The sequence below is a fragment of the Balaenoptera acutorostrata genome, chromosome 10, assembly GCF_949987535.1.
Source record: "Balaenoptera acutorostrata chromosome 10, mBalAcu1.1, whole genome shotgun sequence".
In the NCBI taxonomy this organism is placed as follows: domain Eukaryota; kingdom Metazoa; phylum Chordata; class Mammalia; order Artiodactyla; family Balaenopteridae; genus Balaenoptera; species Balaenoptera acutorostrata.
This window is the reverse complement of record NC_080073.1, coordinates 83,647,949-83,661,811: the sequence shown is the minus strand read 5'-3', so window position 1 is coordinate 83,661,811 and position 13,863 is coordinate 83,647,949. Positions and strand designations below refer to the sequence as shown.

Sequence of the window (13,863 nt, the reverse complement as noted above, 5' to 3'; positions counted from 1 at the left end):
TCTTTATCCATTCATCTGTTGATGGATACTTAGATTACCTCCATATCTTGGTTATTATAAATAATGCTGCTATGAACATTGGGGCACATGTATCTTTTCAAATTAGTGTTTTTGTTTTCTTCAGATATATACCCAGGAGTGGAATTGCTGGATCATATGGTTGTTCTATTTTTAGTTTCTTTAGGAACCTCTACACTGTTTTCCACAGTAGCTGTACCAATTTACATTCCTACCAACGGTGCCTGAGGGTTGCCTTTTCTCCACATCCTCACCAATAAAATTTATTGTTTGTTGTCTTATTGATGATAGCCATTCTGACAGTGTGAGGTGATACCTCATTGTGGTTTTGTTTGCATTTCCCTGATGATTAATGACATTGAGCATGTTCTCATGTGCCTGTTAGACATCTGTATGTCTTCTTTGGAAAAATGACAATTCGTGTCTTCTGTCCATTTTTAAAATCAGGATGTTTGGCTTTTTGGATATTGAGTTATATGAGCTGTTTATATTTTTTGGATATCAACTCCTTATGAGACATATCATTTGCAAATATCTTCTCCCATCCAAGACATTGTCTTTTTGTTTTGTTGATAATTTTCTTCGCTGTGCAAAAGCTTTTAAGTTTGATTACATCTCATTTGTTTAGTTCTGCTTTTGTTTCCCTTGCCTAAGGAGACAGATCCAAAAGAATATTGCTAAGACTTATGTCAAAGTGTGTACTGCCTATATTTTCTCCTAGAAGATTTATGGTTTCCAGTCTTACATTTAGGTCTTTAATCCATTTTAAGTTTATTTTTGTATAAAGTGTGAGAAAATGTTCTAATTTCATTCCTTTACATGTAGCTGTCCAGTTGTCCTAACGTCACTTACTGGAGAGACTGTCTTTTCCCCACTGTATATTTTTGCCTCCTTCGTCATAGATTAATTAACCGTATATGCATGGGTTTATTTCAGGGCTCTCTGTTCTGTTCCATTGATCTATATGTCTGTTTTTGTGCCAGTACCATACTGTTTTGATAACTGTAGCTTTGTAGTATAGTCTGAAGTTAGGGACCATGGTACCTCTGGCTTTGTTCTTTTTTCTCAATATTGTTTTGGCTATTTAGGGTCTTTTGCAGTTCCATACAAATTTTAGGATTATTTGTTCCAGTTCTGTGAAAAATATCATGGATATTTTCATAGAGATTGCATTAAATCTGTAGATTGCTTCGGGTCATTTGGACATTTTAACAATATTAATTCTTCCAATCTATGAACACAGGATATCTTTCCGTTTACTTGTATTGTCTTCAATTTCGTTCATTAATGTCTTAGAGTTTTCAGGGTATAAGTCTTTCACCTCCTTGGTTAAGTTTATTCCTAATTATTTTATTCTTTTTGATGCAATTGTAAACGGGATTGTTTTCTTGCTTTCTCTTTCTGAGAGTTCGTTCCCACTCACGTTTAATTAACAAAATATTTTACTTGATTGCTTTTTTCTGGTAATAAAGTAACATCAACTATCTCAGAATAACACCACAAAGAAAGCGAAAGGCCCTCCAACACCTTTCCTCCCAACATAACCACTGTCATCAGCTTGGTGAATGCTCTAAAAGGTTACTTTTCATGAAACCGCTTTTTTAAACAAAAAATTAGAGTCTACTCTTATGTAACTTCTTTATTTTCTTTTTTTTCCCCAGCCAGTTTCTTTATTTTTCTTTTTTCTTTTTTTGATTTTAACATGTTCTTGCAACTTTACTGAAATCATGAATATCCCAGAGTCATTTACCATTTTAAAAAATCAATTTAATGCTATCAAAAGGTGATATTCACATTAATCCTATTTGTCTTCACGCCACTGTCATGAGCCTTCATTCCAGGCGCCATAAACAAAGAGGGCCAGCACCACGTGGGCGGCGACCACTGCAACAATAACAGCATAAAACTAGCTGTCCCTATTGGACATCCCAAAGGCACCTTCAAAAACATATTTATCGTGAAATATAACCCAGCAGGTACAGTGATCTTTAAAGCTGTGAAGAACAGGAGCATCTCCAGAGTGAATGCTAATGAACTCTCATTTCTGAAGCCGGGTGGCTGCAGCGCGTTCAGTGACGCTTTATCAAGGCGCTCCGTGCCCGCAGCAGGTGCTCAGAAGAGGGCTGGTCTCAGTGGCTGTGCTCAGTCGGCTTGGACGACAGGTCAGTTCAGGCGGGCTGCACTGGAAGTGCCTGCAAGCTCAGACTGACCGGCCTACTATCCACTTCCTAATTGCAAAATCCACCAACACTTTTCAGCCCTTATCTGATGTGGTCTCTCAGCCACCTGTGACTCTGGATGTCACTTCCTCCTGTCACTCTCCTGTTTGGGAGCTGACTCCTCTCCCCTGCCTCCCAGACTGGCTCCAGTACCCCAGCCGTGACTATTGGGTTTTCTGAGTCACTTCCTCAAGCCCTACCCTCTGCTCATTCTCCAGGTGTTGCCTGGAAACATCCACTCACCTCTGGACTTCTCTCATTACCCTCCTAGCTCCCATCGTCCGTCCTCCACACAGCTGCTTTTTCAACACAAGTCTGATCATTTTACTGCCCTGCCTGAGATTCCTTCAATGAGACCTTCCCCAATGCCTTCAAAAATAGTCCCTTTCTCCACCTGGCTCCTGTGAGAAACGAACCTGACCAGTATTTGGAATCAGAAAAATCTAGATTGACGTTTCTCACTCAACAACGTACCAGCAGTGTAAATTTAGGGAAACTGTGTAACTTCTAAGTCTCTCTCTCTCTCATCGGTAACACAGGAAAACAAGACTAAGGAATATGGCTGAGAGTCAAGAGTGTTTTTTTTGTTTGTTTGTTTGTTTTTGTTTTTTTTAATTATTTTATTGTAGTATAGTTCATTTACAATGTTGTATTAATTTCTACGGTACAGCAAAGTGAGTCAGTTATACATACATATACATTCTTTTTTTTATATACATTCTTTTTCATATTCTTTTGCATTATGGTTCAGCAGAGGATATTGAATATAGTTCCCTGTGCTATACAGTAGCACCTTGCTGTTTATCAGTTCTATATGTAATAGTTTGCATCTGCTAATCCCTAACTCCCAACCCCCACCAACTTGGCAACCACAAGTCCATTCTCTATTTCTGTCAGTCTGTTTCTGTTTCATAGAAAAGTTCATTTGTGTCATATTTTAGATTGCACATATAATTCATATGGTATTTGTCTTTCTCTTTCTGACTTACTTCACTTAGTATGATAATCTCTAGATTCACCCATGTTACTGCAAATGGCATTATTTCATTCTTTTTTATGGCTGAGTAGTATTCCATTGTATATATGTGCCACATCTTCTTTATCCATTCATCTGTTGATGGACATTTAGGTTGTTTCCATGTCTTGGCTATTGTAAATAGTGCTGCAATGAACATTGGGGTGCATGTATCTTTTTGAATTATAGTTTTCTCCAGATATATGCCCAAGAGTGGGATTGCAGGATCATATGGAAACTCTATTTTTAGTTTTTTGAGGAACCTCCATACTATTTTCCATAGTGGCTGCACTAATTTATGTTCCCACCAGCAGTGTAGATGGATTCCCTGTTTACCACACCCTCTTTGCATTTGTTATTTGTCAACTTTTAATGATGGCCATTCTGACCAGTGTGAGGTGATTCCTCATTGCAGTTTTGATTCACACTTCTCTAATAATTAGTGGTGTTGAGCATCTTTTCATGTGCCCGTTGGCCATCTGTATGTGTTCTTGGGAGAAATGTCTATTTAGGTCTTCTGCCCATTTTTCGATTGGGTTGTTTGCTTTTTTGTTATTGAGTTGTATGAGCTGTTTGTATATTTCAGAAATTAAGCTTTTGTCAGTCGTATCATTTGCAAATTTTTTCTCCCAGTTTGTAGGGTTTTTTGTTTTGTTTATGGTTTCCTTTGCTGTATAGAAATTTGTAAGTTTGATTAGGTTCCATTTGTTTATTTTTGCTTTTATTTCTATTGCCTGAGTTTAATGTTAGTAAATACCCAGAATGCAAGGGCAGAGAGGAGGGCTCTAAAAACCGATATGCTCTGATTCAGCCTATGCTTTCCTACCCTCAGACAGATTTTCAGATCTCCCTGTGATTCCCAGAAGCCCACTCTAGCTGCCCAGTTGCCTGGAGTGCCCTTTTCCCCCTCTGGTTTGTCTGCCCAAGACCCTGCCTATCTTCCAACATTATTGAATTTCAGCCACTTCCTCTCAAGCCTTTCTGCACCTCTGAATGTAGAATTCACATCCTCCTTTGGGAAGTCCCTGACCCTACACATTCTGCTGTGATAGCATCTTTAATATTTTATTGCACTAATCTGCTCACTCAATCGTTTTTTTTTTCTTTTTTCTTAAACCAAACTGACACCCTTTAAGATGAGATTTTATTCATCTTTTCATCCCTCGCACCAAGCACAAAATAGTTCATCAGTAGTGGGGGGTTGCCAACACCAATTCGATATAAAACTCGTTTCCCCCTCTGCTCAGTTCCTACCATCATGTAGGACTAAGTGTAGGGATTAAGTTTCAGACTGAAGTGTGGTGGGAGAGGATTTGGGGTAATGTTACTTATGGCCTTATCTTCTCTCAGCTTTGGCAACCTTGTCTCCCCAGACCTCTGTTGCTGGGCTGCAGGAGGCGCTCACAAAGGGTTTCACAGAGGTTTGGGGGAGGGTGTGCTTGGGGTGAAGCGCAGAGGGTGGACACAACTGAGTGGCCCCAGAACTCAGCGCCCCCGTGAGGCACGGTCAGGCCTTGGGGCGGTGAGGGCGGGGCACCTGGCCTTGGTTTTCGGGGGGGGGGGGGGGGGGGCAAGCCTCTCGCTGCAGGGCTGGGGATGGGGCATGGAGGGGGTATGTGCAGCAGCACAGCAGCAGCACCAGCAGGAACAGGCCAGGGCCCGGCTCGCTCATCTAGCCCCGAGGCAGGGCGAGCCCCACTGCCCGACCCAGCTCCCCGTGGCGAATCCCAGGGAGGCTCCCACGGGGCCATAGCTGCTTGAGAGATGGGACTTTTCCTTTTCCTTGAATCCCTTTGGATTAAATCTAGTCAGAGCCAGGCTTCTGCCCTACCCTGATGGACAGAGGTGCTTTGGTTCATCCTGACTGGATTAATGAATTTAAATTGTTCTTCCAGGGCTTCCCTGGTGGCGCAGTGGTTAAGCATCCGCCTGCCAATACAGAGGACACGGGTTCCAGCCCTGGTCCGGGAGGATCCCACATGTCGCGTAGCAACTAAGCCCGTGCACCACTACTACTGAGTCCGTGTGACACAACTACTGAAGCCTGCGTGTCTGGAGCCTGTGCTCCGCAATGAGAAGCCCTCGGCAACTAGAGAAAGCCCGTGCACAGCCACGGAAGACGCAACGCAGCCAATAAATAAATAAAGTAAATCTATTTTTGGAAAAAAATTTTAAAAAATAAATTGTTCTTCCTCGGTCACCATGGGATTATGACTGTTTTTATGCTCAGACTCCTCTTCACCAGTTAAATATTATGCTTTTAAAAATCTACTTTCGGGACTTCCCTGGTACTGCAGTGGTTAAGAATCTGCCTGCCAATGCAGGGGACACAGGTTCGATCCCTGGTCTGGGAAGATCCCACCTACCTCGGAGCAACTAAGCCCCTGTGCCACAACTACTGAGCCTGCGCTCTAGAGCCTGGGAGCAACGACTACTGAGCCCACGCGCCACAACTACTGAAGCCCGGGTGCTCTAGATCCCGTGCTCCACAACAAGAGAAGCCACCACAGTGAGAAGCCTGGCACCGCAATGAAGAGTAGCCCCCGCTCGCCACAACTAGAGAAAGTCCACAGGCAGCAACGAAGACCCAATGCAGCCAAAAATAAACAAAAATTTTTTAAAAAATTTAAAAATCTACTTTCATGTCTGATTTCCTAACCTCTGACTAGCCCCAACTTCCATTCTCAGTTACTGGAGCATTTGAAGATGCATGGGTGTTTTTCTGGTTTCGTTTCAAATTGTGGTAAAATACACACAACATAAAATATACCATTTTAACCATTTATAAGTGTACCATTCAGTGGCATTAAGTACATTCACATTGTTGTGCAACCGTCGCAAAGAAACTTTTGTATGTATTCAATATAAAATTTAAAGTATAAAAAGTAATATGTGCTTCTTGTTATAGGTGAATGCTCCAAAAATTTATAAACGAAAAGTTAACAAATGTATTCTGTTTCCACCACCAAGAGGTAACCACATTAACAGTCTGCCATGTAACCCCTCCAGATGTTTCTTTAATGACCATACAAGCAGATGTCCACATATTTGAGGGTTTTATTTTTTGCTTTTACAGGGATGGGATAATGCTGTTCATAATAGTCTGCAACTCACACACATCCCTCTGTACATATAGATTAAACTCCTTCTTTTTAATAACTGCATAATAGTCCATGATATAGATGCATCACAATTTATCTAGTCTTTCACTGGATGGACATTTGAGTTGTTTCCAGTTCAGCACAACAAATAAAGCTACAATAAACATCCTTACATGTTCTTAACCTGCTACCTCCATAGGAGATATTCCCCACCTTGGACTGCTGGGTCAGTGGGTGGCAGGTATTTTCCTTTACATTGTCAGATTATTTCACAAACAATGGAAGCAGTTTCCAGTCCCCACAGTTTCCATTCTCAAGAATGCCCCTGTCCCTGTATCTTTATCAGCTGTAGATGTTATGGCTAATCAGTTGAGTGACCTTTCATGGGTTTGCAGACCATTTGGAATTGTAATTAAAGATTTTAATGAGGCTGAACTGCCAAGTTTATCTCTGCCTCAAAGAGACTTCAGCTTCCCTATTAATTCAGCCAGGATCAGTGCTGCTTGGTTTCTCAATAGTCAGGTTCTGAGGCTGGCTATGGCTGTGGTACCCATGCGGAACACCACGGAATGTAGTCAAGGGCTGTGAGAGGTTTGGAAGAAGGCTGGACCTAGGAGAAGTGTGGGTGGGCAGTGGTGACCAGTAGAACTCAAAGGTCCTGGGCCTATGTCCTTGGGGAGTGGTCTCTTCACCCCACCTGTCTGCCTTGTTCTGGAATGAGCTTGCTCATCTTTCAGGAAGACTGAAAGGAATTCAGTCAGAAAGACATTATTTACCTGTGTGCAGATATGAATTCCAGTAAAGAGAGTTCTGGAACCTGTCATACCCTATGTGTCAGCTGCATCCAGGTCACCTTCCCTGAATTACCCCTGTCCTCCCTCCAAGGATGGGGATGACACCTAATTTTAACACAGAAGATTATTACAATCTTCTCTAGGGCCTTCTTTCCCCCCAGACAGTAAACTCTTTGAGAGCAGGAGCTGTCTTACGCATTTTCTTATCCCCAGAGGCAAGGACAGCTCTTGGCACTCAATAGGCACTCAGTTGTGAAGTGAATGGGCTGGTGTGGGGAAAGGTAAAAGGTGGAAAGGCAGAGACCCCAGGAGAAGAAGGGTCCATGAAAGGCAAAAGCAATTTCTTCTTCCTTCCTCCCCAACTCTAGCCATTGTGGAGAGAGGGAGAGGAAGGGGTGCTGGGTAAATCAGAGGGGATGATTTCAATTCTTTGAGGAAGGCATGGGGGAGTGGAGGGAGGGATGCTTCTCCACTGTTTTAGTGCAGATCCAGCTGATGCATTATCCCCAGTCTCACCACCCATTCAAATTCTTCCCCCTTCTTTGGGGTCCTGAGATGGGATAATGGAAAGAGGGCAGGCTTGGAGGCTGGAGTCCTGGATATCCATCCAGCTTTGCTCCCGGGTGATGTTGTAGACTGATGAGTTAAGCTCTGGACTCTCAGGTATAGATGTCTGAAATGGAAGGTTCCTCTTCACAAGAACATTGTGAAGATTAAAGGAGATTCTATCTAAAGTTCCTGGCAAAGAGTACATATGCTACAAAGAAGCAAGCTACTTCCCCTCTCAATCCCAACCTCTGCCCCCCAAACCCTTAATGCTTCCTCTGGCCACATTGATCTGTCTCTTTCCTGAAATCATACGAGTCATAAAAGGTTGGCTTGCAGATATGTAGGATCTTATATCATTATCCTGTGGTTGTGGTATGTTTGTTTTACTCTCTTCTCTTAAACAAAGTGTGGAGGTGCCAGATAGCAGGGCTTTTCAGCTCTTTCTGCTCCTCTTCTCTCTGGCCTAGTTTGGGTGCTTGTCAGGTGTCTCATGTCATCAGTCATGAATCTGCCCTGAAAAAGCTGTTTGTGCCGCCTCCTCACTCTCTCTGGGGCTTCAGCCCATGCAGATGGTATTTGGTAGATTGAAACAGGGTGTGGGAGGGGTCCGAAGAGCAGGAGCTCTTTTTTTTTTTTTAAAGTGAGTGAGTTTTTGTTTTGTTTTGGTTTTTAATTTATTTATTTATTTTTAGCTGTGTTGGGTCTTCGTTTCTGTGCGAGGGCTTTCTCTAGTTGCGGCGAGCGGGGGCCGCTCTTCATCGTGGTGCGCGGGCCTCTCACTATCACGGCCTCTTGTTGCTGAGCACAGGCTCCAGACGCGCAGGCTCAGTAGTTGTGGCTCACGGGCCCAGTTGCTCCGCGGCATGTGGGATCTTCGCAGATCAGTGCTCGAACCCGTGGCAGGCAGATTCTCAACCATCGCGCCACGAGGGAAGCCCAGAGCAGGAGCTCTTAATGAGCTCAGGAGAGAATCATTTGATTAAATAATTCATATCTTTATAGGGATAACAGAGCAGAATATTTGACTTTCAGACTGTTAAAACTTGAAATGGTGCCTACCTTCAAAGAGTCTACAGTTGAAGGAAGGCAGACAAATGTTTTAAAAGATACACAATAATACCAAGTCACATTCTGAAGAAGCTAAAGAAGACACAAAAATGGAGAATTCCATTGTATTTGTTTTGAATTAACCAGCCCCCTACTGATGGATTTTTGGTTGTTTCCAGCTTTTGCCTTTACAGTGCTGTGGTAGATGTCTTCATACATCTTGCCTTCAATTATCTTATTTTTATTATTAACATCAACAATTTTGGGGAATTCCCTGGCGGTCCAGTGGTTAGGACTCCTCGTGTCCACTGCCAGGGGCAGGGTTTGATCCCTGGTGAGGGAAGTAAGATCCCGCATGCCATGCAGCAAGGCCAAAAGGAAACAAAACAAAAACATTAACATTTTTTTGTTAGAAACATTTTTAAATTGAGGTATGATGTACATATAGTGAAATGCACAGAACTTTAGTGACTCAAACAATGAATTTTAACAAATACATGCAGCTATGTCACCCACACCCCTATCAAAATATAGAATGTTCCCTTCACCCTAGAACGTTCCCTTTACTCCCTTTCATTTAGTCCCCCTTCCCCAACCAAGCATCCACTGATCTGGTGACTATGACCACAGAGTAGTTTTGCCTGTTTTAAAACTTGATACAAATGCACTCACAGAGTATGGTCTTCTCTGTGTCTGGCTTTTTGCCTTTGGCATAATATCTATGTGATCCATCCATGTTGTTGTATGTATCAGTAGTTCTTCATTTTAATTGCTGAGTACTATTCCATTGAAGATTGGGCCACAGTTTTTGGGTATTTGAGGGTATTCTGAGTTTTTGGCTAATACAAATAAAGCAACTACTAACATTCTTGTACATGGTTTCTATAGACATATATCTTGATTTCTCTTGAGTAAATACCAAGGAATGTACATGCTGGTTACAGATTCCTTGTTGTTTTACTTTATTTGAAGATCCAAAACTAATTTCCAAAGTAATCATTTTATATTCCTATAGGCAATGGATAGGAATTTGGGTTGTTCCACATCTTTGCCAACATTTATAGTTATTAATCTTTTTACTGTTAGCTTTTCTGATGGGTGTAGTGGTTTCTAACTGTGGTTTCAAAGTTTTGACTTTGTATTTTCCCGATTGATGCTGAGAACTTTTTCATACATGTATTGTCCATTCATGTACCTTCCCTTTGTAAAGTGCCTATTTAAGTCTTTTACTCAGTTTTGTTGTTGTTGTTGTTTGTCTTTTTATTATCAAGTCATAGCAGTTGTTTATATACTCTGGATACAAATCCTTTGTCAGATACATGTATTGCAAACATTCTAACAAAGGAGTTTCTTTTTTAAAAAAAAAAATTCTTTGGAAAGCAAAATCTACTGATTTTTCACACATTATTGAGAATAATGGCCCAGATTGTGAGGTCCTAGCCTACAGGAACTTCACATTATTGTCTTTGTATTCAGAAAGTAGGCCAAAGTACTTAATTTCTCTGAGGGACCCAGGAGCTATTGGATAATTCATTCTTCAGGTTGTAAAAGCTATTTCAGAAGATCCCTCTGAAGATTGTGGAAAGAGCTACATAAATGTTAATTCGCTTTCCCTAAGCTTTGGATCCAAAGAATGCTCAGAATCCAGCCCTGCCTCCCAGTCCGCGCCCCCCACCTACCCCGCCCCAAGAGTTTGACACCCAAGGCCTATTTGTGCCTGTGGTCCTTCCTTCATCCTTCTTTCTTGGTTCTATTCACTTCATTCTGGCTTCTGCTCACATTCCTCAAGGAAGTCTCTTCTGGTCAAGGTCACTAAAATAGTACTGTTAATTCTAATGGAGATGTCTATGTCCTCATCTTTCTTTACCTCTCAGCAGCTTTCCCCATACTTGACAACTCTTTTTATTTATTTATTTTGCTCGGTTCTTTTGGATTTACTTCACAAATTTTTTACAAAGTAGTTCTAGTTGGAAGAAAAGAATAGAGAATTATAAGAAAGCTTTATGGAGGCACCATGCAGGTTTGTCGATTTGTAACATTTTAATATCATTTGCTACATGTGGTATACATAGTAAACAGTAGAAACATATGCAGACAGTCTTCATTTTGCATGGTTTTGATATGCATGTGTTTCAGTTAACATTTTCCTGGCCAGGATGGCTTGGTGTGTGTGTGTGTGTGTGTGTGTGTGTGTGTGTGTGTGTGTGTGTGTGTGTGTGTGTGTGTGTGTGTGTCTTGAATTTGGTGTATGCTTTTTTTACTAAGGATTTTAAAAATCCTCTTGTTAGGTATGTTTTAAGACTGTATAAATTGTTTCTTGCTAAATGTATCATTCTGTAGCATACTTTTTCATTGAACATTGTACATGAGGTGAATCCACGTTTATACAAATAGTTCATTTGTTTTCATTGCTGGATAGTAGCCATGGTACGAATATGCTACAATTTCTCTCTCTTTTTCCTCTTCATTGACTTTTAGTTTGTTTTTATCACAGACATGGCTGCCTGCAGTGAACATTTTTGGGTACCTCTCCTTGGTCCCTTGTGTGTCCCGCTAGGATATGTTTGTAAGTGTGGAATTATTGCACTTCTTTACTACGAGATGCCAAATTGTTCTCCGAAGTGATTGTATTAATATATATGTATACTCTGCCCACCCCCCCCCACGCGCCCTTGTGACATACAGTTCTAGTTTTCTTCTTACCACCCTGGCTGCTCCTTCTCAATCTCCTTTGCCGCCTCCTTTTGCTGTAAATTTGGCATGTTTAAGAGCGTTAACTGGGCTGCTTATTCTGTTCTTACTGCTTTCCTAATCGCTCTAGTTTCACCCAGTCACAGGATTTTAAATATCATCTATACACAGATGGCTCCCAAATATGTATCTCTACATATTTTCATAGTGTAAAAAATAATCGTGTCAAAATTGGTACTCAAATATATTGCAGATCGGATTGTAAATTGGTAATGTTTTTATGAAGGACAATATGGCAATCTCTGTGCAAATTTTTATTTTTTTAATTAATTATTTTTTGATTAATTTATTTATTTGGCTGCGTTGGGTCTTCGATGCTGCGCGGGGGACATATATACACTATTATGTATAAAGTAGATAACTAATAAGAACATGCTGTATAAAAAACTAAACAGGGGCTTCCCTGGTGGCGCAGTGGTTGAGAGTCTGCCTGCCAATTCAGGGGACACGGGTTCGGGCCCTGGTCTGGGAGGATCCCGCATGCCTCGGAGCGACTGGGCCCGTGGGCCACAGTTGCTGAGCCTGCGCGTCTGGAGCCTGTGCTCCGCAACGGGAGGGGCCGCGATGGTGAGAGGCCCGCGCACCGCGATGAAGAGTGGCCCCCGCTTGCCACAACTAGAGAAAGCCCTTGCACAGAAACGAGGACTCAACACAGCCATAAATAAATAAATAAATAAACTACATTCCTTTAAAAAAAAAAAAAAACTAAATAAAATAAAATTCAAATATTCAAAAAAAAAGTATTGCATATCTATACAATAAAGTACCATAAGAATTTTTTTTTAAAAAAGGGACTTCCCTGGGGGTCCAGTGGTTAAGACTCTGAGCTCCCACTGTAGGGGGCAGGAATTTGATCCCTGGTCAGGGAACTAAGATCCCACATCCTCATGGTGAGGTTAAAAAAAAAAAAAAAAAAAAAAGGACATAGGAAGATTTTTTTTTTTTTTAATGAATTAATACTTGGCTGCAGTGGCTTCTCTTGTTGCAGAGCACGGGCTCTAGGCACGCGGGCTTCAGTAGTTGTGGCGTGAGGGCTCAGTAGTTGTGGCTCGCGGCCTCTAGAGCGCAAGCTCAGTAGTTGTGGCCCACGGCCTTAGTTGCTCCGGGGCATGTGGGGTCTTCCCGGACCAGGGATCGAACTCATCTCCCCTGCAGTTGCAGGCAGATTTGTAACCACTGCACCACCAGGGAAGTCCCTGCATTTACTTTCTTTACATATCTTTCAATCATTAAAAGGTAAAATAAGGGGCTTCCCTGGTGGCGCAGTGGTTGAGAATCTGCCTGCTAATGCAGGGGACACGGGTTCGAGCCCTGGTCTGGGAAGATCCCACATGCCACGGAGCAGCTGGGCCCGTGAGCCACAATTGCTGAGCCTGCGCGTCTGGAGCCTGTGCCCCGCGACGGGAGGGGCCGCGATAGAGAAAGGCCCGCGCACCGCGATGAAGAGCGGTCCCTGCACCGCGATGAAGAGTGGCCCCCGCTTGCCGCAACTGGAGAAAGCCCTCGCACGAACCGAAGACCCAACACAGCCAAAAATAAATAAATAAATAAATAAATAAATAAATAAGAAAATTCTAAAAAAAAAAAAAAAAAAAAGGTAAAAGAAGGGCATGATTAGTTAACAAATGCAAGTTGTTTGGTCAAGAAACCGACTGTTTTATTTTATTATTGTTTTTTTGGCCGCGTCGCGTGGCTTGCGGGATCTTAGTTCCCTGACCAGGGATCGAAACTGGGCCCACAGCTGTGAAAGCGCCGAGTCTTAACCACTGGACTGCCAGGGAATTCCCATTTTAAAATTTTATTTTATTATCTTTATTATTATTATTACTGACCAAATCTTGATTTAAGCAGGAAAGCCCAATGTACAGGGCATTTTTTTGGTGGTTGGACACAACACTTGTAGCTTCAGCAATCTCAGGACGCCCTCTAGTGTCCATGTGGGCTCAAGGTCTCAATAATTAGAAGATCACTTTGGAGTTTCACCTAGGACACCTGATTGAAGCCATTTGCCAACACTTCGGGGCTCTCATTATTGGCCCATTCTGTTATCCTTCAAGTTTGCCCATGCCTATCAGACTATGTCACCCTATATTTGGATCAGAAAGTGTGATCAGAGCCCCTCTGTCACATCATAGGCCCAAACAGCTGAGGTATGGTGGAGGAAGGCCTGGAGGTCAACGTGCTGAGGGGTGAGGAGGGGCCTGAGGGTGTAGGAGCCAGTCTGGGGAGCTGCAGCAGCCCCAGGTGCTGAGCATAGAGCACTGCCTCTGGATCACCCTCTCTGACCTCCACGTCTGGTCCCTACCTGTCTGTCTGCCATTCCTGTGACCCCAAGGCAATCAAACACTGATCACTGCGGTGGGAGTGGG

The 13,863-nt window shown here is 42.4% G+C and overlaps 1 pseudogene; it reads right to left on the bottom strand.

Moving 5' to 3' along the window:
* Positions 1 to 1,819: 1,819 nt before the first annotated feature.
* LOC103005515 (vacuolar ATPase assembly integral membrane protein VMA21-like) overlaps positions 1,820 to 13,863 on the bottom strand; it is a 19,626-nt pseudogene continuing 7,582 nt past the window's right edge.